Source organism: Oryx dammah, unplaced genomic scaffold, assembly GCF_014754425.2.
Source record: "Oryx dammah isolate SB20612 unplaced genomic scaffold, SCBI_Odam_1.1 HiC_scaffold_29, whole genome shotgun sequence".
Lineage (NCBI taxonomy): Eukaryota > Metazoa > Chordata > Mammalia > Artiodactyla > Bovidae > Oryx > Oryx dammah.
Genome location: NW_024070213.1, coordinates 112,007,969 through 112,014,301, shown reverse-complemented (window position 1 = coordinate 112,014,301; position 6,333 = coordinate 112,007,969).

Genomic DNA, 6,333 nt, shown 5'->3' with positions numbered 1-6,333 from the left:
GCAGGTCAGGTGGTCTGGTATTCCCATCTCTTTCAGAATTTTCCACAGTTTATTGTGAGCCACACAGTCAAAGGCTTTGACATAGTCAATAAAGCAGAAATAGATGTTTTTCTGGAACTCTCTTGCTTTTTCCATGATCCAGCGGATGTTGGCACTTTGATATCTGGTTCCTCTGCCTTTTCTAAAACCAGCTTGAACATCTGGAAGTTCACGGTTCACGTATTGCTGAAGCCTGGCTTGAAGAATTTTGAGCATTACTTTACTAGCGTGTGAGATGAGTGCAATTGTGCGGTAGTTTGAGCATTCTATGGCATTGCATTTCTTTGAGATTGGAATGAAAACTGACCTTTTCCAGTCCTGTGGCCACTGCTGAGTTTTCCAAATGTGCTGGCATATTGAGTGCAGCCCTTTCACAGCATCATCTTTCAGGATTTGAAATAGCTCAACTGAAATTCCATCACCTCCACTAGCTTTGTTCGTAGTGATGCTTTCTAAGGCCCACTTGACTTCACATTCCAGGATGTCTGGCTCTAGGTGAGTGATCACACCATCGTGAATATCTTGGTTGTGAAGATCTTTTTTGTACAGTTCTGTGTATTCTTTCCACCTGTTCTTAATATCTTCTGCTTCTGTTAGGTCCATACCATTTCTGTCCTTTATCAAGCCCACCTTTACGTGAAATGTTCTCTTGGTATATATACATATACATATATATCCATATATATATAGAGAGAGAGGGTTTTTTATATATTCTAGGCAAAATATCTTTTAAAATACATGAATTTCAACTGTTTTCTTCCTTCCCATAGGTTGTCTTTTCATTGTGCTAATCGTATCTTTTGATACACAAAAGTTTTTAATAGTAATGAAGACTAATTCATTTATTTTTTATCATGTTACCTATACTTTTGGTGACATATCTAAGAAATCATTGCCAAATCCAATGTCATGAAACTTTCCCCCTTTGTTTCTTCTAAGAATTTTATAGCTTTAGCCAACAGGTACATAAAAAGGTCCTCAACATGACTAATTATCCAGGAAATGCAAATTAAAACTACAACAAAATATCACGTTGTATCTGTTAGAATGTCTGTCATCAAAAAAGAGGAGATAGAGAGACAAACAACACAATTACTGAAATTAAAAATACTCTAAAAGAAATCAACAGCAGAATATCTGAAGCAGAAGAATAGATCATATAAAGTAAAAAAAAAAATAAAAAGAACTGAGGATAGTCTCAGAGACCTGTGGGAAAATATCAAAGTCACCAACATTTGAATTATAGGGGTCCCAGGAGAAGAAGAGAAAAAGAAAGGGTATGGAAAAATTTTCAACTCTAATCTCTTCAAAAATTTTCTCAAAAAAAAAAAAAAAAAGAGAAAGTGTATGAGAAAAGTTTTGAAGAGATAGAGTTGAAAATTTTCCCAACATGGGAAAGGAAATAGTCCATCAAGTCCAAGAGGCACATACAGTCCCATACAAGATAAAACCAAGGAGAAACCTGCCAAGACACATACTAATCAAACTAACAAAGACTAAACACAAAGAATAGTAAAAGCAGCAAGGGAGAAGCAACAAGTAACATACAAGGGAAACCCCACACACTTAACAGTTGATCTTTCAGCAGAAACTCTGCAGGCCAGAAGGGAATGGCAGGATATATTTAAAGTGCTGAAAGGGAAAAATCTACAACCCAGATTACTGTACCCAGCAGGGATCTCATTCAAAATTGATGGAGAAAGCAAAAGCTTTTCTGACAAGCAAAAGTTAAGAGAATTCAGTACCACCAAACCAGCTTTACAACAAATGTTAAAGGGACTTATATAGTCAAGAAATACACGAGAAGAAAACAGATCTACAAAATCAACCCCAAACAATTAAGAATATGGCAATAGGAATATATATATCAATAATTACTTTAAATGTAAACAAATTAATGCTCCAACCAAAAGACACAGACTGGCTGAATGGATGCAAAAACAAGAGCCATATATATGCTGTCTACAAGAAATGCCCCTCAAACCTCAAGACACATATAGACTGAAAGGTAGAGCATGGAAAATATATTCCATGCAAATGAGAAGCAAAAGAAAGCTGTAGTAGCAATCTTCATATCAGACAAAATAGACCTTAAAAGAAGTTTACAAGTAATAAGGAAGGACACTACATAATGATCAAGGGATCAATCCAAGAGGAAGACATAACAATTGTAAATACCTAGGCACCCAACATAGGAGCATCTCAATATGTAAGACAAACACTAGCAGACATAAAAGGAGAAATTGATAGTAACACAATAATAGTAGGAGACTTTAACATCCCACTTACACCAGTGGACAGATCATCAAAACAGAAAATTAAAAGGGAAACACAAGTCTTAAATGATACATTAAATGAGATGGATCTCATTGTACCTTCAGGACATTCCATCCAAATGCAGAAGAACACACCTTCTTCTCAAGTGCACATGGAACAGTCTCTAGGGTAGACAACATTGTGGGTCACAAATCAAACCTCAGTAAATTTAAGAAAATTGAAATTGTATCAGGCATCTTCTCTGACCACAATGCTATGAGACTGGATATCAATTACAAGAAAAAAACCATAAGAAATAGCAACACATGGAGATTAAACAACACATTTCTAAATAACCAACAGGTTACTGAACAAATCAAAAGGAAATCAAAAAATGTCTAGAAACAAATGACAATGAAATCATGACAACTAAAAACCTATGGGATGCAGCAAAAGCAGTTCAAAGAGGGAAGTCTATAGCAATACAATGCTACCTCAAGAAACAAGAAAAACATTGAATAGACAACCTAACTTTACACCTAAAACAACTGGAAAAGGAAGAACAAAAAAAATTAATAGAAGGAAACATATAAAGTCTGAGCAGAAATAAATGAAAAAGAAATGAAAGAAACAATAGTAAAGATTAATAAAATTAAAAGCGAGGTTTTTTGAGAAGATATACAAAATTGACAAGCCTTTAGCCAGATGCATCAAGAAAAGAGAGAAGAATCAAATCAACAAAATTAGAAATAAAAAAAGGAGAGGTTACAAAAGACAATGCAGAAATACAAAGGATTATAAGAGATTATTATCAACAACTATATGGCAATAAAATGGATAACCTGGAAGAAATGCACAGATTCTTAGAAAAGTTCAATCTTCCAAGACTGAACCAGGAAGAAATAGAAATTATGAACAACCTAATTACAGAAACTGAAATTGAAGCTGTGACAAAAAAAAAAAAAATTCTCCCAAAAAACAAAAGCCCTAGACAAGATGCCTTCATAGCAGACTTCTATCAAACATTTAGAGAAGGGCTAATGCCTAGCCTTCTAAACTCTTTCAAAAAATTGCAGAGGAAGGAACACTTCCAAACTCATTCTACGAGGCCACCATCACCTTAATATGCAAACCGGACAAAGACAACACAAAAAGGAAAACTACAAGCCAATATCACTGATGAACATAGATGCAAAAACCCTCAACAAAATTTTAGCAAACAGAATTCAGCAATGCATCCAAAAGCTCATACACCATGACCAGGTTGGGTTTATTCCAGGAATGCAGGTATTCTTCAGTATATGCAAATCAATCAATGTGATGCACCATATTAACAAATTGAAAGATAAAAACCATATGATCATCTCAATAGATGCCAAAAAGAGCCTTTGACGAAATTCAGCACCCATTTGTGTTTAAAACTCTTCAAAAACTGGCCATAGAAGGAACCTACCTCAAGAAGTAAAGGGCATATTACAGCAAACATTATTCTCAATGGTGAAAAAGTGAAAGCATTCCCCCTAAGATCAGGAACAAGACAAGAGTGTCCACTTTCATCACTGTTATTCAACATAGTTGTGGAAGGCCTAGCTACATCAATCAGAGAAGAAAAATAAATAAAAGGAATCCAGATTGGAAAAGAAGTAAAGCTGTCACTGTTTGCATATGACATGATACTGTACATAGAAAACCCTAAAGATAGTATGAGAAAAGTACTAGAGCTAATGAGTGAATTTAGCAAAGTTACAGGATACAAAATCAATGTTTCTATGTAATAACAATGAAAAATCAGAAAGAGAAATTAAGGAGTCAATCCCATTCACCATTACAACAAAAAGAAGTATCTAGGAATAAAGTTACCTAAGGAGATAAAAGAACTGTACACAGAAAATTATAAGACACTAATGAAAGAAATCAAAGATGACATAAACAGAGGGGGAGATATTCCATGTTCCTGAGTAGGAAGAATCAATATTGTGAAAATGACTATACTACTAAATGCAACCTACAGATTCAATGTGATCCCTATCAAATTATCAGTGGCATTTTTCACAGAACTAGAACAAAAAAATTCACAATTCATATGGAAACAGAAAAGCCCTCAAATAGCCAAAGCAGTCTTGTGAAAGTAGAATAGAACTGGAGGAATCAATCGTCCTGACTTCAGATTATACTACAAAGCTACAGTCATCAAGACAGTATGGTACTGGCACAAAAACAGGAATATAGACCAATGGAACAAGATAGAAAGCCCAGAAATAAACCCTTTCACCTATGGGTACCTTATTTTTGACAAAGGAGACAAGAACATACAATGGGGCAGATACAGCCTCTTCAATAAATGATGCTGGGAAAACTAGACAGCTACATGTAAAAGAATGAAATTAGAACACTTCCTAACACCATACACAAAAATAACCTCAAAATGGATGAAAGATATAAATGTAAGACCAGAAACTATAAAACTCTTAGAGGAAAACATAGGCAGAACACTCAACATAAATCAAAGCAAGATTCTCTATGACCCACCTCCTAGAGTAACGGAAATAAAAACAAAAGTAAATAAGTGGGACCTAATTAAACTTAAAAGCTTTTGCACGGCAAAGAAACTATAAGCAAGGTGAAAAGACAACCCTCAGAATGGGAGAAAATAACAGCAAATGAAATAACTGACCAAGGATTAATTTCCAGAATATACCAGCAGCTCATACAACTCAATGCCAGAAAAACAACCCAATCAAAAGTGGGGAAAAGACCTAAACAGACATTCCTCCAAAGAAGATATATAGATGGCTAACAAATACATGAAAAGATGTTCAATGTCACTCATTATTAGAGAAATGCAAATCAAAACTATAATGAGATATCACTTCACATCTATCAAAACAGCCATCATCAAAAAGTCTACAGACAGTAAATTATGGATGTGGAGAAAGGGGAACTCTCTTGCACTCTTGGTGGGAATGTAAACTGATACAGCCACTATGGCAGATGGTATGGAGATTCCTTAAAAAACTAGGAATAAAACCACCATATGATCCAGCAATCCCACTTGTAGGCATATACCTTGAGGAAACCAAAGTTGAAAAAGACACAAGTATCCCACTGTTCACTGTAGCACTATTTACAATAGCTAGAACATGGAAGCAACCTAGATGTCCATCGACAGATGAATGGATAAAGAACCTGTGGTACATATACACAATGGAATATTACTCAGCCATAAAAAGGAACACAGAATCTAGAACCTATTATACAGAGTGAAGTGAGTCAGAAAGAGAAAGATAAATGTCATATTCTAAAACATATATATGGAAACTAGAAAAATAGTCCTAAGGAATTTATTTACAGGGAAGCAATGGAGAAGCAGACATAGAGAATAAATTTATGGACGTGTGGAGAGGGGAGGAGAGGGTGAGATGTATTGAAAGAGTAACATGGAAACTCACATTACCATATGTAAAATAGATAGCCAATGGGAATTTGCTGTATGGCTCAGGAAACTCAAACAGGGGCTCTGTATCAACCTAGAGGGGTGGGATGGGGAGGGAGATGGGAGGGAGGGTCAAGAAGGAGAGGATATATGTATACCTATGCCTGATTCATGTTCACATTTGGCAGAAAACAACAAAATTCTGTAAAGCAATATCTTTCAATAAAATAAGTAAAAGGACAGGAGAAAACAAATGTTTGTGAGAATGTGGAGAAAAGGGAACCTTTGTGCATTGTCAGTAGAAATGTATATTCATGCAACAATTTTGGAAGACAGTATGAAGGTTCTTCAAAAAAAAGTTTTTTAAAGTTCTGTGTGATCCAGCAATACCACACTTAGGTAGCTGCATCCAAAGGAAATGACAACAGAATATCACAGAGATGTATGCACTCTTATGTTCATTGCAGCATTATTCACAATGGAAACAACCTGGGTGTCCGTCAATGAGTGAATGAACAAAGAAGTAGTAGTATGCATACATACAATGGAAATCTTATAGTTCAGCCGTCAGAAAGAAGGAAATCCTGCCATTTACAGCAACTTGG